The 27,254-nt window shown below is 45.4% G+C and overlaps 1 protein-coding gene across 1 annotated transcript in view; it reads right to left on the bottom strand.

The window, feature by feature from the left end:
• The window catches only part of LOC106604185 (probable E3 ubiquitin-protein ligase MID2), a 296,937-nt gene extending 277,456 nt beyond the window's left edge, over positions 1 to 19,481 (bottom strand). Inside the window, exon 1 of the mRNA XM_045717834.1 lies at positions 19,132 to 19,481. The gene's annotated coding sequence lies outside the window, so the exon portion shown is untranslated. The remainder of the gene's footprint in view (positions 1 to 19,131) is intronic.
• Between the last annotated feature and the right edge of the window lie 7,773 nt (positions 19,482 to 27,254).

Below are 27,254 nucleotides of genomic sequence, written 5' to 3'. Positions count from 1 at the left end.
CACTCTGAGCACACTTTGGCAATCCAAATTAGTAGTATAAACCAGCCTTTAGTCTTGAAATCTTTGGTTGTTTAGTACATTGCCACACATGTGAATCCTTAAAAGAGATGGGTGGGGCTAAGGCTTTAGAGGGTGTGAACAATGCTTAATGGATCAGTCAATGTTCAATGCTGATTGGATGTAGACAAAGAAGAGCTCTCCAGTAGGTGTACCAAAACAATCAAAACACCAACTTTCAATGTTGAATTACTTTCCCATTGTTCCCCATTGTAGTGTATGATATACCATTTTATAGCTCTGAGTCTTTTATCCAATGTAAAAAACAGAAGTTTAAATGTTGCTACATAAGACCGAATCGAGCCGGTCGGTCCCAAAAAATAAACTGGAGTTGCTTACCAAGTCAACATGTTCCTGAGTGCCTAGTTACAGTTTTCACCTAAATCGGCTTGAAAATCTATGGCAAGACTTGAAAATGGCTTTCTAGCAATGATCAACAACCTGGCAACAACTTGACAGAGATGAAAGAATTTTTTAAATAATAATGTACAAATATTGTACAATCCAGGTGTGCAAAGCTCTTAGATAATTACCCAGAGTGACTCACAGGTCGCTGCCAAAGGTGATTCTAACATATTGGCTCAGGGCTGTGAATACTTATGTAGATTACATATTTATGCATTTAATTTTCAATACATTTGCAAACCTTTAGAAAAACATGTTTTTACTTTGTCAAACATCGATTTAAACAATTTAGAATTCAGGCTGTAACACAACAAAATGTGGAATAAGTCAAAGGGTCTGAATACTTTCTGAAGGCACTGTAGCTGTATAACATCTACAGTATTCAGACCCCTGGACTTTTCCCACTTTGTTACAGCCTTATTCTAAAATGTATTAAATAGTTTTCCCCCTCATAAATCTAAACACAATACCCCATAATAACAAAGCAAAAACAGGTTTTCAGAAATGTTAGCAAATTTATTAAAAAAAAATATATATATATTTTAAACTGATATACCATATTTACATAAGTATTGAGACCCTTTACTCAGTACTTTGTTGAAGCACCTTTGGCAGCAATTACAGCCTCGAATCTTCTTGGTTATGACGCTACAAGCTTGGCACACTTGTATATTGGGAGTTTCTTCCATTCTTCTCTGCAGATCCTCTCAAGCTCTGTCAGGTTAGATGGGGAGCGTCGCTGCACAGCTATTTTCAGGGCTCTCCAGAGCTGTTCAAATCGGGTTCAAGTCCAGGTTCTGGCTGGGCCACTCAAGGACATTCAGAGACTTGTACCGAAGCATTGCTAGCTATAGCATTGTCGTTTGAGTTGTGTGCTTAGGGTCGTTGTCCTGTTGGAAGGACAACCTAAGACCCAGTCTGAGGTCCTGAGTGCTCTGGAGCAGGTTTTCATCAAAGAGCTCTCTGTCCTTTGCTCTGTTCATCTTTCCCTCGATACTGACTAGTCTGCCAGTCCCTGCCACTGAAAAACATTCTCACAGCATGATGCTCCCACAACCTTGCTTAACCGTGATGGTGCCAGGTTTCCTCCAGACGTAACGTTTGGTATTCAGGCCAAAGAGTTCAATCTTGGTTTCATCAGAGAAGAGAATATTTTTTCTGAGAGTCCTTCAGGTGCCTTTTGGAAAACTCCAAGCGGGCTGTCATGTGCCATTTACTGAGGAGTGGCTTCCATCTGGCCACTCTACCATAAAGGCCTGATTGGTGGAGTCCTGCAGAGATGATTATCCATCTGGAAGGTTCTCCCTTCTCCACAGAAGAACTCTGGAGCTCTGTCTGAGCGAACATCGAGTTCTTGGTCACCTCCCTGACCAAGTCCCTTCTCCCCCGATTGCTCAGTTTGGCATGTTGGTGGTTCCAAACTTCTTCCATTTAAGAATGATGGAGGCCACTGAGTTCTTGGGGACCTTCAAGCCTGCAGAAATGTTTTGGTACCCTTCCCCAGATCTGTGCCTCGACACAATCCTGTCTCAGAGCTCTACGGACAATTCCTTCCACCTCAGTTTTTGCTCTGACATGCACTGTCAACTGTGGGACCTTATATAGACAGGTGTGTGCCATTCCAAATCACATCCAATCAATTAAATGTACCACAGGTGGACTTCAATCAAGTTGTAGAAACATCTCAAGGATGACCAATGGAAACAGGTTGCAGCTGAGCTCAATTTCTAGTCTCATAGCAAAGGGTCTGAATACTTATGTAAATAAGTTATTTCTGTTTTTTATTTTTAATACATTTGCAAAAATGTATACAAAACTGTTTTGCTTGTCATTATGGGGTATTGTGATGTCATTATGGGGTATTGTGATGTCATTATGGAGTATTGTGTGTAGATTTATGAATTAAAAAAATATATTTTATCCATTTTAGAATAAGGCTGTAACGTAACAAAATGTGGAAAAGGGAAAGGGGTCTGAATACTTTCTGAATGTACTGTATATCAGGAATACTATCCATTAAATCTGTTGAGCACAGTGGAGGCTCCTCAGAGGAGGAAGGGGAGGACCATCCTCCTATGGTAAAACATTGAAAAAGTTATAATTTTGTGATGAAACTATACAAAATATATTCACGTCACCAAATAATTGATTACAACACACTGTTTTTCAATGCAGGTCTACAGTAGCCTCAACAGCACTCTGTAGGGTAGCACCATGGTGTAGCCGGAGGACAGCTAGCTTCCGTCCTCCTCTTGGTACATTGACTTCAATACAAAACCTAGGAGGCTCTTGGTTCTCACCCCCTTCCATAGACTTACACAGTAATTATGACAACTTTCGCAGGACATCCTCCAACCGATCAGAGCTCTTGCAGCATCAACTGAGAATGAATGAATCTAGTACTGAAAGCAAAAACTACCGCTAGCTAGCACTGCAGTGCATAAAATGTGTTGAGTAGTTGACTCAAAGAGAGAGAAAGACAATAGTTGAACAGTTTTCAAAAAATTATTTTCTTCAAAAATGAAGGAGAAAGAGAGAGATTTCATATTTTTTTTTCACTTGTAGTTTCAGTTACTTAGCTAAAAAATGCTGCAAGCTAGTTTAGTTACTCAAACACCAGGCTCAAACAGAGGGATGCTATGTTAGCTAGCTGGCTATGACTATCCAACACAACACTGGAACTCTTCCAAGTCAAGGTAAGCTTTGGGTTTTATTAATTTATTGCCACCAGGGACCACCTGTGTAAATGCTTACTGACTACACACTAACGTTACTGCATGATTGTAGCAGGTTTATTAACGCATTAGTTCTATTAGCTATGTTGACTAGGACGTTACTTCAGCTAATATGGTGACAACGATGTAGGCTGTGTGTAGCGGTTATGATATGGTTTGGCTTGGAATGTTTTTTTCGCCTGGTCACATACAGCTAGGGTTGCAAAGGGTGGGAAACATTCCGGTAAATTTCCGGAATTTTCCATGGGAAGTTAAGCCTGGGAATTTGGGGAATTTTGCTTAAATTCATCAAAAAAGTCAGCTTATAAGAGTGAACCTTTTTTTGTGGGATACACATCATGCAATTATAGGTCTTGTGGTATATTTTGGTTAAACTATCCTCAATTCAATGGAATTGCAGCACTCTTCCATCACATGTACAGCTGATTCTCAAGATCTTGCACACTAATGAGATGCTATTGAGCCCACACTACTACACTGTCTGAGCCAAGGACTACATGCTTTCTAGTAAATTTTGAGTACAATACTGGGTGGGGTGAATATATTTTATATGACATACAGCTGAAGTCGGAAGTTTACATACACTTAAGTTGGAATCATTAAACTCGTTTTTCAACCACTCCACAAATTTCTTATTAACAAACTATAGTTTTGGCAAGTCAGTTTGGACATCTACTTTGTGCATGACACAATACATTTTTCCAACAATTGTTTAAAGACAGATTATTTCACTTATAATTCACTGTATCACAATTCCAGTGGGTCAGAAGTTTACATACACTAAGTTGACTGTGCCTTTAAACAGCTTGGAAAATTCCTGAAAATGATGTCATGGCTTTAAAAGATTCTGATAGACTAATTTACATAATTTGAGTCAATTGGAGGTGTACCTGTGGATGTATTTCAAGACCTACCTACAAACTCAGTGCCTCTTTGCTTGACATCATGGGAAAATCTAAATAAATCAGCCAAGACTTTTGCAGACCTCCACAAGTCTGGTTCATCCTTGGGAGCAATTTCCAAATGCCTGAAGGTACCACTTTCATCTTTACAAACAATAGTACGCAAGTATAAACACCATGGGACCATGCAGCCGTCATACCGCTCAGGGAGGAGACGCGTTCTGTCTCCCAGAGATTAATGTACTTTGGTGCGAAAAGTGCAAATCAATCCCAGAACAACAGCAAAGACATCAGTCAGGAAGTTAAAGCTTGGTCGCAAATGGGTCTTCCAAATGGACGATGACCACAAGCATACTTCCAGAGTTGTGGAAAAATGGCTTAAGGACAACAAAGTCAAGGTATTGGAGTGGCCATCACAAAGCCCTGACCTCAATCCCATAGAACATTTGTGTGCAGAACTACAAAAGAGTTTGCGAGCAAGGAGGCCTAAAAACCTGACTCAGTTACACCAGCTCTGTCAGGAGGAATGGGCCAAAATTCACCCAACTTATTGTGGGAAGCTTGTGGAAGGCTACCTGAAACGTTTGACCCAAGTTAAACAATTTAAAGACAATGCTACCAAATACTAATTTCTGACCCACTGTGAATGTGATGAAAGAAATAAAAGCTGAAATAAATCACTCTCTACTATTATTCTGACATTTCAAATTCTTAAAATAAAGTGGTGATCCTAAATGACCTAAGACAGGGAATTTTTACTAGGATTAAATGTCAGGAATTGTGAAAAACGGAGTTTAAATGTATTTGACTAAGGTGTATGTAAACTTCCGACTTCAACTGTACATAATATTTTGTTAACTAGTAAATAGTAGCTTACAGCAAAGTGTGTTTAAATCATTTCTAACTTGTTAACAATTTCTGCTAGTTAGTTTTTGCTACCATGTGTCACCCCTGATCTGTTTCACCTGTCTTTGTGATTGTCTCCACCAACCTGCAGGTGTCACCCGTTCTCCCCATTAGTCCCTGGGTATTTATTCCGGTGTTCCCTGTTTGTCTGTTGCCAGTTTGTCTTGTCTTGTGAAGTCAACCAGCATGTTTTTCCATGCTCCTGCTTTTTCTTATCTCTCTTTTGCTAGTCCTCCCGGTTTTCACTGCAGCTAATGTAGAAGGAAAAGCTGTGTACATTTTCAAATACTGTGCCAAATCATATGTGAAGAATGCAACAAAAATGCAGAATCATCTGGCCAAGTGCATAAAGTTCCCTCAGGGCTCACAACAAGCAACCTCTGGCAAAAGTCCCTCTACTTCTATTCAAGGTGAAAATAATGAATCGGACACCTTATCGATAGCAACAGCTCATGGTCCTCCTGGAATCAGAATTTTTGACTCAATGGAGGAACATAGTCAGAGAAATGCTGATGAATGTCTTGCTCGAGCTGTGTATGCAACTGGTTCACCTCTGATGCTCACAGGCAATGTGTATTGGAAGACATTTCTGAATGATCTTCACCCAGCATACACCCCTCCAACCAGACATGCTTTATCTACTCATTTGCTGAATGCGTAGTTCAACAGAGTTCAAGTGAAGGTCAAGCAAATCATAAAGAAAGCATACTGTACTGCAATCATCTCTGATGGGTGGTCGAATGTTTGTGGGCAAGGAATAATTAACTACATCATCTCCACCCCTCAACCAGTATTTTACAAGAGCACAGAAACAAGGGACAACAGACACACCGGTCTCTACATTGCAGATGAGCTGAAGGCAGTCATCAATGACTTTGGACTACAGAAGGTATTTGCACTGGTGACAGACAATGCTGCGAACATGAAGGCTGCTTGGTCTAAAGTGCAGGAGTCCTACCCTCACATCACACCCATTGGCTGTGCTGCTCACGCATTGAATCTGCTCTTCAAGGACATCATGGCACTGAAAACAATGGATAAACTCTACAAGAGAGCCAAGGAAATGGTTAGGTATGTGAAGGGTCCTCAAGTTATAGCAGCAAACTACCTCACCAAGCAAAGTGAGAAGAATAAGAGCACCACATTGAAGCTGCCCAGCAACACCCGTTGGGGTGGTGTTGTCATCATGTTTGACAGTCGCCTGGAGTGGAAGGAGTGTCTCCAAGAAATGACCATATCACAGTCTGCCGATATGGACAGCCCCATCAAGAGGATCCTCCTGGATGATGTATTTTGGGAGAGAGTGGTAAGCAGCCTGAAACTCCTGAAACCTATAGCAGTAGCCATTGCAAGGATTGAGGAAGACAATGCCATCCTGTCTGATGTTCAGACTCTGCTTGCAGATGTAAGAGAAGAAATCCGTACCGTCCTGCCCACTTTACTGTTGCTCCAAGCAGAGGAAACTGCAGTTCTGAAATACATTAAAAAGCGTAAAGACTTCTGCCTGAACGCCGCAGCGTATATGTTGGACCCCAAGAATGCTGGCAAGAGCATCCTGTCTGGTGCAGAGCTCAACAAGGCCTATAGCGTCATCACTACCATGTCTCGCCACCTTGGCCAGGATGAAGGCAAGGTTCTTGGCAGTCTGGCGAAGGACACTTCCAAGCAAGGGCTTTGGGATGGAGATGCAATATGGCAGTCGTGCCAACATAACTCATCAGCCACCTGGGGGAAGGGACTTTGTGGATCTGAGGCTCTTTCCCATGTTGCCTCCAACATCCTCCAAATCCCACCAGCATCAGCCGCCTCAGAGCGCAACTGGTCCTTGTTTGGGAACACACACACCAAAGCATGCAACAGGCTGACCAATACAAGGGTTGAAAAATTGGTGGCCATCCGAGCAAAATGTAGGCTTTTTGAGCCTGACAACGAGCCATCCTCAACAAGGTTGGATAGTGACAGTGAAGATAAGGCCTCAGAGTCTGATGTGCAAGAGGTGGACATTGAGGAGGTCCAGGGAGAAGACATGAAAGCCTGAGAGGAAGACAACCAAAGCTTTATTTTCTAGACTATCATTTTACAGATGTATGTTGAAAGTGTTTTTTGGGAGATGCGATGGATCATTGGGGATCATTCAATAGTCCTTTTCTTTTGTTGTTCAGTGAAATCATCCCATGTGAAGAGTCAACTCATTTAATTAAAGTTCAGTTTGTAACGTCATAGTTTGTTTTATTTCTATTGGAAGGATTTAATAATTTGCAATTATGTCTACTTGTGATAAGGTAAAAGGTTTATGTTTCTGTCTCCATATGATATGGTAAATATATCCAATGCAAAAAAACATCTACATTTAAATGGCATGAATATTAATTTGCATATATTTCCGTTAATTCCCAAATATTCCCGTTAATTCCCATATAGTCCCATTAACCTCTTACATCTAGACGTTCCGCAAGCGGAACACCTGCTCCAATATCCAATGATAGGCGTGGCGCGAATTACAAATTCCTCAAAAATACAAAAACTTCAATTTTTCAAACATATGACTATTTTCCAGCATTTTAAAGACAAGACTCTCCTTTATCTAACCACACTGTCCGATTTCAAAAAGGCTTTACAGCGAAAACAAAACATTAGATTATGTCAGCAGAGTACCCAGCCAGAAATAATCAGACACCCATTTTTCAAGCTAGCATATAATGTCACAAAAAACAAAACCACAGCTAAATGCAGCACTAACCTTTGATGATCTTCATCAGATGACACACCTAGGACATTATGTTATACAATACATGCATGTTTTGTTCAATCAAGTTCATATTTATATCAAAAACCAGCTTTTTACATTAGCATGTGACGTTCAGAACTAGCATACCCCCCGCAAACCTCCGGTGAATTTACTAAATTACTCACGATAAACGTTTACAAAAAACATAACAATTATTTTAAGAATTATAGATACAGAACTCCTTTGTGCAATCGAGGTGTCCGATTTTAAAATAGCTTTTCGGTGAAAGCACATTTTACAATATTCTGAGTAGATAGCCCAGCCATCACGGCTAGCTATTTAGACACCCACCAAGTTTAGCCCTGACCAAACTCCGATTTACTATTAGAAAAGTTTGATTACCTTTGGTGTTCTTCGTCAGAATGCACTCCCAGGACTGCTACTTCAATAACAAATGTTGGTTTGGTTCAAAATAATCCATTGTTATATCCAAATAACGGCGTTTTGTTCGTGCGTTCAAGACACTATCCGAAGTGTAAATAAGGTTCACGAGCATGGCGCATTTCGTGACAAAAGATTTCTAAATAATCCATTACCGTACTTCGAAGCATGTCAACCGCTGTTTAAAATCAATTTTTATGCCATTTTTCTTGTAAAAAAGCGATAATATTCCGACCGAGAATCTGCGTTTAGGTAAACAGACGAAAGAAAATAAAGCATGGGGTCGACTCGGGCACGAGCCTGAGTCTCACAGTACTGTAACCAGCCACTATCCAAACGCGCTACTTTTTTTCAGCCAGAGCCTGCAAAGCCACGATTCAGCTTTTTGCCGCCTTCTGAGTGCCCATGGGAGCCGTAGGAAGTGTCACGTAACAGCAGAGATCCCCTGTAATGGATAGAGATAATCAAGAAGGCCAAGAAATTGTCAGACAGGGCACTTCCTGCATGGAATCTTCTCAGGTTTTGGCCTGCCAAATGAGTTCTGTTATACTCACAGACACCATTCAAACAGTTTTAGAAACTTTGGAGTGTTTTCTATCCAAAGCTAATAATTACATGCATATTCTAGTTTCTGGGCAGGAGTAATAATCAGATTAAATCGGGTACGTTTTTTATCCGGCCGTGAAAATACTGCCCCCTAGCCATAACAGGTTAATTCCCACAGAAAGTTTCCACCTCTGAATATTCCCCAAAATGTGCAACCCTACATACAGCTGTGTTGTGCATTGACGTCCACAAATGAAGGGAAAAGGTGAGAGGAGGAATACAACGTGGCTGCTACGAAAGTGAACTGTGTTTATGCGTGATCGGAGGTGTATTCATTCCGCCGATTCTGTTGAAAAACGTTTCTTAAACCAAAGAAAACGAATTGGAGATAAAAGTACCTGAATTTGTCCAATAGAAACTCTCGTTTGCAACTGTTGTACTAATGATTGCACCCTAAATAAGCTAGATGCAGGCAAGAGTGTGCAAGGCGGAATTGAATGTGTAACTGTCTGTCCATGTGTCACTGTCTGTCATCTCAAATGTTTCTCTCAACCTGTGTGCACATGCATTGTAAACTTTCCGTCATAGGCTAGGTTGTATCAACCTCATGATGGGTATAGGGACAATTTGAGTATCATGTAGTAGCCTAAACCTATCAATGTTACATTGAACTGGGTGAATGGAATATGAATGACAGTCATCCAATATGCTGTAATAGAAATAAGGCCACGCTCAAGAGAAAAAAAATTGTGCCAGTGCTGCTCAAAATGAGAAAAAGCTATTAACTGGGGATGATCAAACACTAAGGAGAAGCTTTAAAGCCTACTTATGTGAGCACTGGGGACACACTGGTCTCCCCAAACAAGACACCAAGTTAGAAAACTGTAACTAGTGATGTGGGAAACAATCCGTACAGTTACATATCAGAATATATATCTAACGGCATATCGTATCGTTTTGACAATATTGTACATACTTTTTTGCGCTAGTTGGCTGTACCTGCACCAAAACTCCAGTATTTTCCCCTTCATAGCTTGCTTCCATCTTCTTTTTAAATAGGGACCAACATGTTTTCAACATTTTATTTCCACGACTGATCAGAACAATTTTTCTCCTGGCTCTCTTCAGCAGATACATGTTGATCAATATGTTTGAAACATCGAATCGCACTAAAATCACAGTATCGAATTGCAAAACACATATAAATCGTGACAATCGTGAGAATTGCAATACACTACATGACCAGAAGTATGCTCATCGAACATCTAATTCCAAAATCATGGGTATTAATATGGAGTTGGTCCCCCCTTTGCTGCTATAATAGCCTCCACTCTTCTGGGAAGGCTTTCCACTAGATGTTGGAACATTTCTGCGAGGGACTTGCTTCTATTCAACCAATAGAGCATTCGTGAGGTCAGGAACTCAGCTTGCTTCCATTCAGCCACTAGAGCATTCGTGAGGTCAGGAACTCAGCTTGCTTCCATTCAGCCACTAGAGCATTAGTGAGGTCGGGAACTCAGCTTGCTTCCATTCAGCCACTAGAGCATTAGTGAGGTTGGGAACTCAGCTTGCTTCCATTCAGCCACTAGAGCATTAGTGAGGTTGGGAACTCAGCTTGCTTCCATTCAGCCACTAGAGCATTAGTGAGGTCAGGAACTCAGCTTGCTTCCATTCAGCCACTAGAGCATTCGTGAGGTCAGGAACTCAGCTTGCTTCCATTCAGCCACTAGAGCATTAGTGAGGTCGGGAACTCAGCTTGCTTCCATTCAGCCACTAGAGCATTAGTGAGGTCGGGAACTCAGCTTGCTTCCATTCAGCCACTAGAGCATTAGTGAGGTCAGGAACTCAGCTTGCTTCCATTCAGCCACTAGAGCATTAGTGAGGTCGGGAACTCAGCTTGCTTCCATTCAGCCACTAGAGCATTAGTGAGGTCAGGAACTCAGCTTGCTTCCATTCAGCCACTAGAGCATTAGTGAGGTCAGGAACTCAGCTTGCTTCCATTCAGCCACTAGAGCATTAGTGAGGTCAGGAACTCAGCTTGCTTCCATTCAGCCACTAGAGCATTAGTGAGGTTGGGAACTCAGCTTGCTTCCATTCAGCCACTAGAGCATTAGTGAGGTTGGGAACTGAGGCCAGGTTACTGTTTGTTTAGTACTCTAGGTGTTCCACATACAGAACACTCTGGATAATACCATGGTGCATTGTTACAGCCCACCCTGTTGAGGTATTAGAACTGTACGTTGTTTATCAGATCTGAATGCCACTGTCGACCTTTTGTTATGAATTCAATCTGGTGCTTCGCTTTTCATGAAATAGTTACAATGCATCTGGATTATCTTCGATGCCCAAACTGTTGGTGATGTACTGTAGGGCGAAATCATGCCTAAAAAGACAGGCGTGTATCAAATGTTATTTCACAACATCCATATACTCATCGTAAATCTCTTGACTTGGACATTGCAACTGTCATAAACCTTACCCATTTTAGTAATATCACCCGTGTGACGTGAGTCATTCATAGCTGTGTGTGATTTTCTGCCAAACAAATTCCCCTCCAGGGACTAGGGAACTGTGGGGATGGGGGATGGAATTCCTCAGGAAATTACAAGTCTGTTCGTGACCTGGCCTGACCTTGTCCCTTCACCCTGTGACTGATAGTTATGTGGGGTCATGTAAGGGACCTTACTTACTGGGGGGGGGGGGGGCTGTCCAGACCTCCTGTCTACCAGGATGATGTGACTGCTGTTCTGTCTCTACAATACTATGCTAGGTGTTAATTCGGCGTGACAGCTCAGTTCTGCTGACATAGCCTCCCGACCATGGATAGAGGAGCCTTATTCTTCTCATCGTCACAGGAGTTTAGCCGTAGCCATGGAGTCAACATGCCCCCCCCCACTATATATTATAATTACAGCCCTGTAGCCTACTACTGAATTGACTCGTTATGCTAATGAACAGTGCAATGCAAATCCTTTCTGCCTGCGAGGGCATGACATGGCTGGGAGTTCATTTGCCTCTGAGTCAAGGGGTCGTGTTATTGATTATAAGAGTGTTTGTTGGGGGGCGAGGGAGTCATGCACAACAAAAATCTGAGGGGGCAAAAAGTGGACGGGACGGGACATGAACCCCTCCTTAGGACCATCTGGCAAAACGCCCCCAGAATATGTTCTATGAGTTAAGATAGGAGACGATGCCAGACACATGCCGGAACCAACCCTATGAACTATGGGTATGTAACCAGTATATGAGAGATCTAACGGGACTGCCCCGTTAGAGCTCCTGATCGACATGTGTTCTGGCTGCGTTGAGTTGGTTGGAACCTCTCCAGCACGCTGATAATAAAAATGATTCATTTAAGATTGACTTTGAGTGTCCCTGTGTAGAATTTACACGACAATAGTTAGACAAGCTAGCTACTCTTAACTTGATTGATAGCCTGAAATGGCTTCTTGGCAGCTAGTTATGAGGTTGGGAGATTGGGAACCTATCTGGGCTAGCTAAAACCAACTTTATAAAATTGTTAAGTTGCTTGTACTATTTCAGAGAAAAAACAAACAAACCCCCAAAAAGTCGATCTTATTATTTCTGAGGGGGCATGACTTCTCTGTGTCCCCTATGGGCATGACGCCTCTATGTGGGGGTTGGGAGGTCTCTGACCCACTATAACCCACACTGACCCACTATAGGCCTGACACCTCTGTGTGGGGCTGGGAGGTCTCTGACCCACTATGGGCATGACGCCTCTGTGTGGGGGTTGGGAGGTCTCTGACCCACTATAACCCACTCTGACCCACTATAGGCATGACGCCTCTGTGTGGGGGTTGGGAGGTCTCTGACCCACTATAACCCACACTGACCCACTATAGGCCTGACACCTCTGTGTGGGGCTGGGAGGTCTCTGACCCACTATGGGCCTGACGCCTCTGTGTGGGGGTTGGGAGGTCTCTGACCCACTATAGGCATGACACCACACCCAGGAATCATAATACTTTATTTATTTTGTTGATACCACAAATTCTCTCTCTCTCTCTCTCTCTCTCTCTCTCTCTCTCTCTCTCTCTCTCTCTCTCTCTCTCTCTCTCTCTCTCTCTCTCTCTCTCTCTCACTCTCTCACTCTCTCACTCTCTCACTCACTTCAACTGCATAAAGGAAACGGGGGTATGCTCCTCTGCTCATCAATCAGCCTGCGTAGGTATTCTGCATTCCCAACACGTTGAGCACAGCTTGAGATGAGGACCCGCTAATTGAATATTAGACCCGTGATGAACAGCGAACGACATTATAATGGCTTCCAACCTGCATGGGCTGATTCCCAAAATGCACCCTATCCCCTATTAGGCTCTGGTCACTATATAGGGAACAGGGTGGCATTTGAGACACATGATGATTTCCTCACATTCTTGGCATTGTTGGTTGTTGTAGATGTGGTACAGACACGTCAACCTACCTAGCGCTCACCACAGGTGTGTCTTTCCCTGCAGCTATTCCATCCCCACTACCTCCTCCACTTATAATAACCCTGACAGGAGAATAGTACACGGTAGTAACCACACAAACACAGCTATCTGGAAATACAGTTGACACGGCAGGTGAGGTCACCCATAGGAATGGCATGAATCTGCTCTCTCAGTATCAAACACAAGTGTATTTTTCTCATTTAAAAGTATATTAGAGGACACCATGAGGAGAGAATGGAGAGAAAGAGACACCATCCTGGAGGACACTGTCCTGGAGGGTACCGTCCTGGAGGACACCATTCTGGAGCACACCATCCTAGAGGACACCACACTATCCTGGAGGACACCACACCATCCTGGAGGACACCATCCTGGAGGACACCATCCTGAGGACACCATCCTGGAGGACACCATCCTGGAGGACACCACACCGTCCTGAAGGGTAACGTCCTGGAGGACACCACACCATCCTGGAGGACACCACACCGTCCTGGAGGACACCACACCATCCTGGAGGACACCACACCATCCTGGAGGACACCACACCATCCTGGAGGACACCATCCTGGAGGACACCACACCATCCTGGAGGACACCGTCCTGGAGGACACCACACCATCCTAGAGGACACCACACCGTCCTGGAGGACACCACACCGTCCTGGAGGACACCACACCGTCCTGGAGGACACCACACCATCCTGGAGGGTAACATCCTGGAGGACACCACACCATCCTGGAGGACACCATCCTGGAGGACACCACACCATCCTGGAGGACACCACACCATCCTGGAGGACACCACACCATCCTGGAGGACACCATCCTGGAGGACACCATCCTGGATGCTACTGTAGTCAACCTGAGGCCAACACATACAGTGGCTTGCAAAAGTATTCACCCCCCCTTGGAATTTTTCATATTTTGTTGCCTTACAACCTGGAATTAAAATAGATTTTTGGGGGGGTTTGTATCATTTGATTTACACAACATGCCACTATGAAGATGCAAAATATTTTTTCTTGCGAAACAAACAAGAAATAAGACAAAAAAACGGAAAACTTGAGCGTACATGACTATTCACCCCCCAAAGTCAATACTTTGTAGAGTCACCTTTTGCAGCAATTACAGCTGCAAGTCTCTTGGGGTATGTCTCTATAAGCTTGGCACATCTAGCCACTGGGATTTTTGCCCATTCTTCAAGGCAAAACTGCTCCAGCTCCTTCAAGCTGGATGGGTTCTGCTGGTGTACAGCAATCTTTAATCATACCACAGATTCTCAATTGGATTGAGGTCTGGGTTTTGACTAGTCCATTCCAATACATTTAAATGTTTCCCCTTAAACCACTCATGTGTTGCATTAGCAGTATGCTTAGGGTCGTTGTCCTGCTGGAAGGTGAACCTCCATCCCAGTCTCAAATCTCTGGAAGACTGAAACAGGTTTCCCTCAAGAATTTCCCTGTATTTAGCGCCATCCATCATTCCTTCAATTCTGACCAGTTTTCAAGTCCCTGCCGATGAAAAACATCTCCACAGCCTGATGCTGCCACCACCATGCTTCACTGTGGGGATGGTGTTCTCAGGGTGATGTGAGGTGTTTGGTTTGCGCCAGACATAGCGTTTTCCTCGATGGCCAAAAAGCTCAATTTTAGTCTCATCTGACCAGAGTACCTTCTTCCATATGTTTGGGGAGTCTCCCACATGCCTTTTGGCAAACACCAAACATGTTTGGTTAATTTTTTCTTTAAGCAATGGCTTTTTCTGGCCACTCTCCGTAAAGCCCAGCTCTGTGGAGTGTACGGCTTGAAGTGGTCCTATGGACAGATCCTCCAATCTCCCCTGTGGAGCTTTGCAGCTCCTTCAAGGTTATCTTTGGTCTCTTGTTGCCTCTCTGATTAATGCCCTCCTTGTCTGGTCCGTGAGTTTTGGCAGATTTGTTGTGGTGCCATATTCTTTCCATTTTTTAATAATGGATGTAATGGTGCTCTGTGGGATGTTCAAAGTTTCAGATATTTTTTATAACCCAACCCTGATCTGTACTTCTCCAAAACTTTGTCCCTGACCTGTTTGGAGAGCTCCTTGGTCTTCATGGTGCCGCTTGCTTGGTGGTGCCCCTTGCTTAGTGATGTTGCAGACTCTGGGGCCTTTCAGAACAGGTGTATATATACTGAGAGGTGACAGAGGTGGACTTTATTTAACTAATTATATGTCTTCTGGAGGTAACTGTTTGCACCAGATCTTATTTAGGGGTTTCATAGCAAAGGGGGTGAATACATATGCACTCACCACATTTCAGTTGTCGTTTTCTTATTTTTTTGCAAGTAATTTTTTTCATTTCACTTCACCAATTTGGACTATTTTGTGTATGTCAATTACATGAAATCCAAATAATAATACATTTAAATTACAGGTGGTAATGCAGCAAAATAGGAAAAACACCAAGGAGGTGAATACTTTTGCAAGGCACTGTAGGCTACAACATATGCAACAGATATACAGAGCATAGCTTGGAGAGGCTAAAAAGTCCATGTACCATTTAATATGAATAATGAACAGAACATTTGAAGCACATCACGATACATCCTAGCCTGGTCTCAGAAATATTTGGCATGAGAAGGAGTTGGCATGATAGCACAAACAGACTGGCACTCAGGCTAGATACGTACTTATTGGTGTATTTAAAACGTAATTCCTGACAGGAAGCTTCTTAAGTTATCCAGCATCAACACACTGACATGCAAAGCTGAAAAAACAACATGCTAGACCACATGCTGTTTACAGGCTTCTTGCCTTCTTACGTACAGATAAGGGTGGCCTGCCGCCATGCCTTCTAAATGCCACATTCTGACTTGACAGCTAGCTTTCATCATCTGCTGAGAGACAGACAGCTACTTCCTTACAATGGGTTTCCTATAGTTTGTAGACAAAAGGTTGTGTTCTAAATTGGCACCGTATTCCCTATGTAGTGCACTATTTTTGAGAAGTACCCGATGTGGGCCCTGGTCAAATGTAGTGCACTACATAGGGAATAGGGTTCCGTTGGAGACGTAAAGACAGACAGTCATCTCTGAGCAGCACCTGTCATTGAAACTGAAGTCACTAGGATCTCCCTGGGCAAACAAAGGATATGACAAACGGCTCTGAAGACAACTGTTCGTTGACCGGCGCTAGTCTGGGCGGGGTTAGAAACGTGACACGTTGAAACTTTTCTGAAGCGTGTATAATCTATAACCAAATAGGATGTGTGTCTATCCTGCTCTTATTAACCATAAGTAACACCACCGTAAACATAGACGCAACACAAGTCTTAAAAAGGAGCACACCGCACCTTATTGGTTAAACACACTGGACATTTTGTAATGGCTCTATGGTTCTGTCCTAAATGACACTATATCCCCATAACAGCCAAGGAATAGGTTATTGGGTTAATAATTAAACTCCAGCCAGAGATACAGAGATGACAGCTCTCCTTGTAGGTAATTGATAAATGACTGTGACAGCTGTATTCGCCTAGCTAACAGCAATGTCTACTGTCTAGCAGCTCTATAGTGTATTCCCAGAGAGAGAGGTCTCATTAACCACTGATGCCACATGAAGACATCGCCAGTGGAGGATGGCAAGTTGGCAACAGTTACAGTTCCTATTCCCTATGTAGTGCACTACTTTTGACCAGGGCCCATAGGGAATAGGGAGCTATTTGGGATGCAGCCTAAAAGGATGGACCTCCACTGGGAGTTGAGAGTTGAGAGTCACAAACTGTTATACGAGATGACTTGTAGTGCCAGATAGAACAGGTTATTACAGAGGTCATCCTTAGAGCAGCACCAGTCCAGCAACCAGGACCAGTCCAACAACCAGGACCAGTCCAACAACCAGCACCAGTCCAGCAACCAGCACCAGTCCAACAACCAGGACCAGTCCAACAACCAGCACCAGTCCAGCAACCAGCACCAGTCCAACAACCAGCACCAGTCCAACAACCAGGACCAGTCCAACAACCAGCACCAGTCCAGCAACCAGCACCAGTCCAACAACCAGCACCAGTCCAACAACCAGCACCAGTCCAACAACCAGCACCAGTCCAGCAACCAGCACCAGTCCAGCATCAGTCCAACAACCAGCACCAGTCCAGCAACCAGGACCAGTCCAACAACCAGCACCAGTCCAGCACCAGTCCAACAACCAGCACCAGTCCAGCAACCAGCACCAGTCCAACAACCAGGACCAGTCCAGCAACCAGCAACCAGCACCAGTCCTGCATCAGTCCAACAACCAGCACCAGTCCAGCAACCAGCACCAGTCCAACAACCAGCACCAGTCCAGCAACCAGCACCAGTCCAGCACCAGTCCAACAACCAGCACCAGTCCAGCAACCAGCACCAGTCCAACAACCAGGACCAGTCCAGCAACCAGCACCAGTCCAGCAACCAGGACCAGTCCAACAACCAGGACCAGTCCAGCAACCAGCACCAGTCCAGCAACCAGCACCAGTCCAGCAACCAGCACCAGTCCAACAACCAGGACCAGTCCAGCAACCAGCACCAGTCCAGCACCAGTCCACCAACCAGCACCAGTCCAGCAACCAGCACCAGTCCAACAACCAGGACCAGTCCAGCAACCAGCACCAGTCCAGCAACCAGCACCAGTCCAACAACCAGCACCAGTCCAACAACCAGCACCAGTCCAACAACCAGCACCAGTCCAGCAACAGCTCCAGTCCAACAACCAGCACCAGTCCAACAACCAGGACCAGTCCAACAACCAGCACCAGTCCAGCAACCAGCACCAGTCCAACAACCAGCACCAGTCCAACAACCAGCACCAGTCCAGCAACCAGCACCAGTCCAGCAACCAACAACCAGCACCAGTCCTGCAACCAGGACCAGTCCAACAACCAGCACCAGTCCAGCAACCAGGACCAGTCCAGCAACCAGCACCAGTCCAGCAACCAGCACCAGTCCAACAACCAGGACCAGTCCAGCAACCAGCACCAGTCCAGCACCAGTCCAACAACCAGCACCAGTCCAGCAACCAGCACCAGTCCAACAACCAGCACCAGTCCAGCAACCAGCACCAGTCCAGCAACCAGCACCAGTCCAGCAACCAGCACCAGTCCAGCAACCAGGACCAGTCCAGCAACCAGCACCAGTCCAGCAACCAGCACCAGTCCAGCAACCAGCACCAGTCCAGCAACCAGCTCCAGTCCAGCAACCAGCACCAGTCCAACAACCAGGACCAGTCCAACAACCAGGACCAGTCCAGAAACCAGGAGCAGTCCAGAAACCAACCAAAACGTTTGGAACACCAGACACAAAGCAGGGGTTCAAATCCCCTTGTCCTACCTAGCGTCCAAAGAGGTTACAATGAATGTATGTGATGTTGCATACCACACAGCCAGTCTCACCAAATTGGTATAGAATATCAAATGCTATGTCTATTATAAAATCCAGGCTACCCATAGTAGACTAATCCAGAAGTGATACAATGGCCATATGGAGGACCTACGACTACTACTATTCAGTAGGATTGAATATTGTACTGTAGAAACTTCTTCACTATGAATATTATTTAATGATTTAATGTTGACCTACTATGTTGGAGATTTGAAGGCACTTTTGGCTCCATGGTGTGACGTTTATACTGGAGTGGTCACATGTTTCATATTTGAGTCTGACACAGATGCTCTGTGTGTAGGTTAGAGTCCGCGTAATAACACATTCACCCACATCGGCTAATATATTGGGTTCACACATTCTTTAAACACAGCATGATTTTAATTGCTATAATTATTTATCGGTTTCGGGATATGATCATTTTGGATCCATGACGCATTTACGTGTGCGTATTTCCTCCATCTCCACGCATCCTCCAGACCTTATAAACGGTTAAAGCACATAGGCTATTCAACATAATAGGAATAAGGGACTGTAAATAAAAAATAGTAACCCAGCCTACCTCGAACTCTTGCAGACAGTGACAGCCCGCGGTCGGATGACTTGACTTGTTGTGGTGACAACAGTAACGGATACAGAAACACTTTGCAGCCTCTCAATTCTGGTGCTGATCTCCGAAGTTTTCAGTAGATGCCAGAGAGCGCGCGCTCTTACGTCTCTCTCATTATCACATTTCCAAAATGTAAAACACGTACATTGTTCAACTTTTTTGTAGCCTATCGGTTGATTAACCTTTACCGTGGATATATGTTCAAGTACACTAACTAGGACTACTAACTAGCCTACTGGTAATCGTGCTCTGACTCGCTGCTTGCGTCCCAAAACTAAAGCGCTTCCCAGAGGACACGTGATTAACCCACCCGGAATAGCTCTCATTCCGGCAGATGGGATCAATTACACCGTGCTGCTGCCTCGAGCTATAGCTGCCTCGCTAGAGCTGCCTCGTTTCCCCTCGGTGCAAACATATCTCCCATCATTATCTCTACGGTTCTAATGCAGCCTAATACGTGATATCTCTTTCAAAGCGGTGTTAAAGAACAGTGCCGTGAATGTCATTTTGCGCGCCTTGCACAGTACAGGGTTTTTCTTTGGAATGTCAAACCATCATCACTGAGGGGATTTATATCGTCTCACTAGGCTCTCACGTAACAGAATGCATTAGCGCTTAGATGTTGTGTGTGTGTGTGTGTGTGTGTGTCGCACTCTACCATTCATGTACTCCAACATGTACTGATTGTCAAGTCAGATCGATTAGGGAGATAAATCAGTTTTGTAGATGCCGTTTTATCAACTGGCGTTTCTAAGATTGCAAAACATCTTCTACTCTTGGAAATGGGCCAGGATAAATCATCTTGAGAATTTCCTTTCAGAGGCATATTCACAAGAGGATTAGCTGTTCTCTCTTTTCAATAGTTTGGCGGAACAGCAATCCCCATATCAAAATGCTGCTACAGAAAATAAAAAAAATAAAAATGTAATTGAAGAGCCTGAGAAAATGAATGGTAGAGACATTTAGAGCAAACACTCAGGATGCTAGATGAATTCACAATGTATTTTTCTCTTCAATAAGACGAGTTGCCATGGTTCTGTAGAAAAGACAGTTGGATGCATTCCAAATTGGCACATATCTCTGACAAAGTGCACTACTTATGCCCATGAGAAATATAGGGAAAGGCGTGCCATTTGGGGCACAGTATTTGGCAGCTCCTTGAGATTGGCATGCCTCTCTTCTTGTTAATGTGATGGCTCAGAGACTGGGCTTTGACCAGATGAAGCATTAAAGGGCATCAGAATCACAGCACAGTATAAAGCACAAATCCATTAGTTATGCCTTGACATTTCTCACACAAACATGTATATTGATGCCACAAACACACACACACACACACACACACACACACACACACACACACACACACACACACACAAGAGAGAGAGAGACAGAATTTGCCTGACAATGGCATAGTGGTCTCTTGATGCCTGCTATTCCCCATTAACCAAGCATTGGATCAGTATTGATTATGGATTATGTTGTGTATGTGTGTGTGTGCGTGCGTGTGTGCATGCCTGTGTCTGAATTTATAATGAACACAAATATAAATTCAACATTCAACAATTTTAATGATTTTACTGAGTTACAGTTTATATAAGAAAATCTGTCAATTTAAATAAATAAATTAGGTCCTAATCTATGGATTTCACATAACTTGGCAGGGGCACAGCCATGGGTGGGTCTGGGAGGGTGTAGGCCCACCCACTTGGGAGCCAATCATAAAGAGTTTTTCCGCCACAAAAGGTCTTTGTTACAGACACAAATACTCCTCAGTTTCATCAGCTGTCCGGGTGGCTGGTCTCAGACGATTCCGCAGGTGAAGAAGCCAGATTACGAGGTCCTGGTCTGGCGTGGTTAGACTTGGTCTGCGGTTGTGAGGCCAGTTGAACGTATTGACAAATTCTCTAAAACAAGGTTGGAGGCGGCTTATGGTAGAGAAATTAACATTCAATTCTCTGGCAACAGCTCTGGTGGACATTCCTGCAGTCAGCATGCCAATTGTGACAAATCTGCATGTTTTAGAGTGGCCTTTTATTTCCCCAAGCACAAGGTGCACCTGTGTAATGATCAGGCTGTTTATTCACCTGCCACACCTGTCAGGTGGACAGATTATCTTGGCATAGGAGAAATGCTTGCTAACAGGGATGTAAACAAATTTGTGCACACAATTTGAGAGAAATAAGCTTTTTTTTCTGTGATGTTTTATTTCAGCTCATGAAACATGGGATCAGTAATTTACATGTAGCATTTATATTTTTGTACAGTATATATATTTTGCAATGTCCTTCAGAAGGACTTTTCCAAGCACTGGAGATTCATAGTTTTTTTCTCCATTCAACACATAGAAACCATACAACTCTACAGCACAGTGCCTCAACACATAGAAACAAGACAACTCTACAGCACAGTGCCTCAACACATAGAAACAAGACAACTCTACTGCACAGTGCCTCAACACATAGAAACAAGACAACTCTACAGCACAGTGCCTCAACACATAGAAACCATACAACTCTACAGCACAGTGCCTCAACACATAGAAACAAGACAACTCTACAGCACAGTGCCTCAACACATAGAAACAAGACAACTCTACTGCACAGTGCCTCAACACATAGAAACAAGACAACTCTACAGCACAGTGCCTCAACACATAGAAACCATACAACTCTACAGCACAGTGCCTCAACACATAGAAACAAGACAACTCTACAGCACAGTGCCTCAACACATAGAAACAAGACAACTCTACAGCACAGTGCCTCAACACATAGAAACAAGACAACTCTACAGCACAGTGCCTCAACACATAGAAACAAGACAACTCTACAGCACAGTGCCTCAACACATAGAAACAAGACAACTCTACAGCACAGTGCCTCAACACATAGAAACAAGACAACTCTACAGCACAGTGCCTCAACACATAGAAACAAGACAACTCTACAGCACAGTGCCTCAACACATAGAAACAAGACAACTCTACAGCACAGTGCCTCAACACATTGAAACAAGACAACTCTACAGCACAGTGCCTCAACACATAGAAACAAGACAACTCTACAGCACAGTGCCTCAACACATAGAAACAAGACAACTCTACAGCACAGTGCCTCAACACATAGAACTCAGAGCAACTGGACCCCGGAAGTGTGATTGAAATAAAGCCGCCAGCAATGCTATTGAAATGAGGCTGGAGAAGGGCAAGCTGATGAGCATGCTAGCTAGCATGTGAAGTGTGAAATGTGTCTGCTTTGTCAGGACACACACACACAGACAGAGACATGTGCCCATAGCTCACACCATCACCTGCATGTTTATGCAGGAAGTGGGGTAATTGTGGTCCCTGGGGCTGAGCGGAGTGGAGCGAGACTATAGCAGGACTGTGGAAGATGGGAGGTGGCAGGAGCTTCTCTCATGCTACTGTGTATGAAATTATAAACAAGCAGGTACCCCTCGAGACATAGGCTACATCCCAAATAGCACCCTATTCCCTATGGGCCCTGATCAAAAGAAATGAACTATATAGGGAGAGTAGGGTTCCACTTGGGACGCAGGAATAGCTAACTCCCTCTACTCTCTCTGCTTAGCCCAGTCAAGCCACTTCAGAACAGAAAGCCAGACAGAGGACAGGATAGGAGAGGAGAGCCTACATTGAAATCCCACTGCTGCCATTTGGTGGTGTGATGTGTTCAATGTGGCATTGTTGTTAACTAACAGTCAGAGTGTTACCCAGTTCCATGTATTGTCACTGGAGATACGAACACAGCATGATCTTGTCACGACTTCCGCCGAAGTCGCCTCCTCTCCTTGTTCTGCGGCGTTACCGGCTTTCTAGCCATCGCCGCTCCATTTTTCATGTATCCATTTGTTTTGTCTTGTTCCCTGCACACCTGGTTTTCATTCCCCAATCACACTACATGTATTTATTCCTCTGTTCCCCATCATGTCTTTGTGTGTGATTGTTTCGTGTTACGTGTCATTTTTGAGCGCTATTTCTGGTGTGCGTTTATTCTCTGTTTTTTATCACGAGGTATGTTTATTTGTTTGTACTTTATTATTGTGACTGTTTCGCGCGTTTTTGCACTTTGGGATATTGGATGGAGGTTTAGACGCAGTGACGTCCGTCAGTTGGTTTCTCCTGCCTAAATAAAGTGTGGCCTGTTCACAACTCTCTGCTTTCCTGCACCTGACTCCTCTCCCAGTACACACACACCTGACTCCTCTCCCAGTACACACACACCTGACTCCGCTCCCAGTACGCACACACCTGACTCCGCTCGCAGTACACACACACCTGACTCCACTCGCAGTACACACACACCTGACTCCACTCCCAGTACACACACACTTGACTCCTCTCCCAGTACACACACACCTGACTCCGCTCCCAGTACGCACACCTGACTCGATTCCCAGTACACACACACCTGACTCCACTCCCAGTACACACACCTGACTCCACTCCCAGTACACACACCTGACTCCACTCCCAGTACACACACACACCTGACTCCACTCCCAGTACACACACACCTGACTCCACTCCCAGTACACACACACCTGACTCCTCTCCCAGTACACACACCTGACTCCTCTCTCAGTACATACACACCTGACTCCTCTCCCAGTACACACACACCTGACTCCACTCCCAGTACACACACACATGACTCCTCTCCCAGTACGCACACCTGACTCCTCTCCCAGTACACACACACCTGACTCCGCTCCCAGTACACACACACCTGACTCCACTCCCAGTACACACACACCTGACTCCACTACCAGTACACACACCTGACTCCTCTCTTAGTACACACACACCTGACTCCTCTCCCAGTACACACACACCTGACTCCACTCCCAGTACACACACACCTGACTCCTCTCCCAGTACACACACACCTGACTCCTCTCCCAGTACACACACACCTGACTCCTCTCCCAGTACACACACACCTGACTCCTCTCCCAGTACACACACACCTGACTCCACTACCAGTACACACACACCTGACTCCACTCCCAGTACACACACCTGACTCCGCTCCCAGTACACACACACCTGACTCCACTCCCAGTACACACACACCTGACTCCTCTCCCAGTACACACACACCTGACTCCACTCCCAGTACACACACACCTGACTCCTCTCCCAGTACGCACACACCTGACTCCACTCCCAGTACACACACCTGACTCCGCTCCCAGTACACACACACCTGACTCCACTCCCAGTACACACACACCTGACTCCTCTCCCAGTACACACACACCTGACTCCACTCCCAGTACACACACACCTGACTCCTCTCCCAGTACGCACACACCTGACTCCGCTCCCAGTACACACACACCTGACTCCACTCCCAGTACACACACACCTGACTCCACTCCCAGTACACACACACCTGACTCCTCTCCCAGTACGCACACACCTGACTCCGCTCCCAGTACACACACACCTGACTCCACTCCCAGTACGCACACACCTGACTCCTCTCCCAGTACACACACACCTGACTCCTCTCCCAGTACACACACCTGACTCCACTCCCAGTACACACACACCTGACTCCACTCCCAGTACACACACACCTGACTCCGCTCCCAGTACACACACACCTGACTCCACTCCCAGTACACACACACCTGACTCCACTACCAGTACACACACACCTGACTCCACTCCCAGTACACACACACCTGACTCCTCTCCCAGTACACACACACCTTACTCCACTACCAGTACACACACACCTGACTCCACTCCCAGTACACACACACCTGACTCCTCTCCCAGTACACACACACCTTACTCCACTACCAGTACACACACACCTGACTCCACTCCCAGTACACACACCTGACTCCGCTCCCAGTACACACACACCTGACTCCTCTCCCAGTACACACACACCTGACCCCTCTCCCAGTACACACACACCTGACTCCACTACCAGTACACACACACCTGACTCCACTCCCAGTACACACACCTGACTCCGCTCCCAGTACACACACACCTGACTCCACTCCCAGTACACACACACCTGACTCCTCTCCCAGTACACACACACCTGACTCCACTCCCAGTACACAAACACCTGACTCCTCTCCCAGTACACAAACACCTGACTCCTCTCCCAGTACGCACACACCTGACTCCTCTCCCAGTACGCACACACCTGACTCCTCTCCCAGTACACACACACCTGACTCCACTCCCAGTACACACACACCTGACTCCTCTCCCAGTACACACACCTGACTCCACTCCCAGTACACACACACCTGACTCCACTCCCAGTACACACACACATGACTCCGCTCCCAGTACACACACACCTGACTCCACTCCCAGTACACACACACCTGACTCCACTACCAGTACACACACACCTGCCTCCACTCCCAGTACACACACCTGACTCCTCTCCCAGTACACACACACCTGACTCCTCTCCCAGTACACACACCTGACTCCTCTCCCAGTACACACACACCTGACTCCTCTCCCAGTACACACACACCTGACTCCTCTCCCAGTACACACACACCTGACTCCTCTCCCAGTACACACACACCTGACTCCACTACCAGTACACACACACCTGACTCCACTCCCAGTACACACACCTGACTCCGCTCCCAGTACACACACACCTGACTCCACTCCCAGTACACACACACCTGACTCCTCTCCCAGTACACACACACCTGACTCCACTCCCAGTACACACACACCTGACTCCTCTCCCAGTACGCACACACCTGACGCCTCTCCCAGTACACACACACCTGACTCCACTCCCAGTACGCACACACCTGACTCCTCTCCCAGTACACACACACCTGACTCCACTCCCAGTACACACACACCTGACTCCTCTCCCAGTACACACACCTGACTCCGCTCCCAGTACACACACACCTGACTCCACTCCCAGTACACACACACCTGACTCCACTACCAGTACACACACACCTGACTCCACTCCCAGTACACACACACCTGACTCCTCTCCCAGTACACACACACCTTACTCCACTACCAGTACACACACACCTGACTCCACTCCCAGTACACACACCTGACTCCGCTCCCACTTCACACACACCTGACTCCACTACCAGTACACACACACCTGACTCCACTCCCAGTACACACACCTGACTCCACTCCCAGTACACACATACCTGACTCCACTCCCAGTACACACACACCTGACTCCTCTCCCAGTACACACACACCTGACTCCACTCCCAGTACACACACACCTGACTCCTCTCCCAGTACGCACACACCTGACTCCACTCCCAGTACACACACACCTGACTCCACTCCCAGTACACACACACCTGACTCCTCTCCCAGTACACACACACCTGACTCCACTCCCAGTACACACACACCTGACTCCTCTCCCAGTACACACACACCTGACTCCACTCCCAGTACACACACACCTGACTCCTCTCCCAGTACGCACACACCTGACTCCTCTCCCAGTACACACACACCTGACTCCACTCCCAGTACACACACCTGCCTCAACACATAGAAACAAGACAACTCTACAGCACAGTGCCTCAACACATAGAAACAAGACAACTCTACTGCACAGTGCCTCAATACATAGAAACAAGACAACTCTACAGCACAGTGCCTCAACACATAGAAACAAGACAACTCTACAGCACAGTGCCTCAACACATAGAAACAAGACAACTCTACAGCACAGTGCCTCAAAATATAGAAACAAGACAACTCTACAGCACAGTGCCTCAACACATAGAAACAAGGCAACTCTACAGCACAGTGCCTCAACACATAGAAACCATACAACTCTACAGCACAGTGCCTCAACACATAGAAACAAGACAACTCTACAGCACAGTGCCTCAACACATAGAAACAAGACAACTCTACAGCACAGTGCCTCAACACATAGAAACAAGACAACTCTACAGCACAGTGCCTCAACACATAGAAACAAGACAACTCTACAGCACAGTGCCTCAACACATAGAAACCATACAACTCTACAGCACAGTGCCTCAAC

The sequence above is a fragment of the Salmo salar genome, chromosome ssa05 (genome assembly GCF_905237065.1).
Source record: "Salmo salar chromosome ssa05, Ssal_v3.1, whole genome shotgun sequence".
In the NCBI taxonomy this organism is placed as follows: domain Eukaryota; kingdom Metazoa; phylum Chordata; class Actinopteri; order Salmoniformes; family Salmonidae; genus Salmo; species Salmo salar.
Note: the sequence above shows the minus strand (reverse complement) of the source record. Positions and strands in the feature narration are given on the sequence as shown.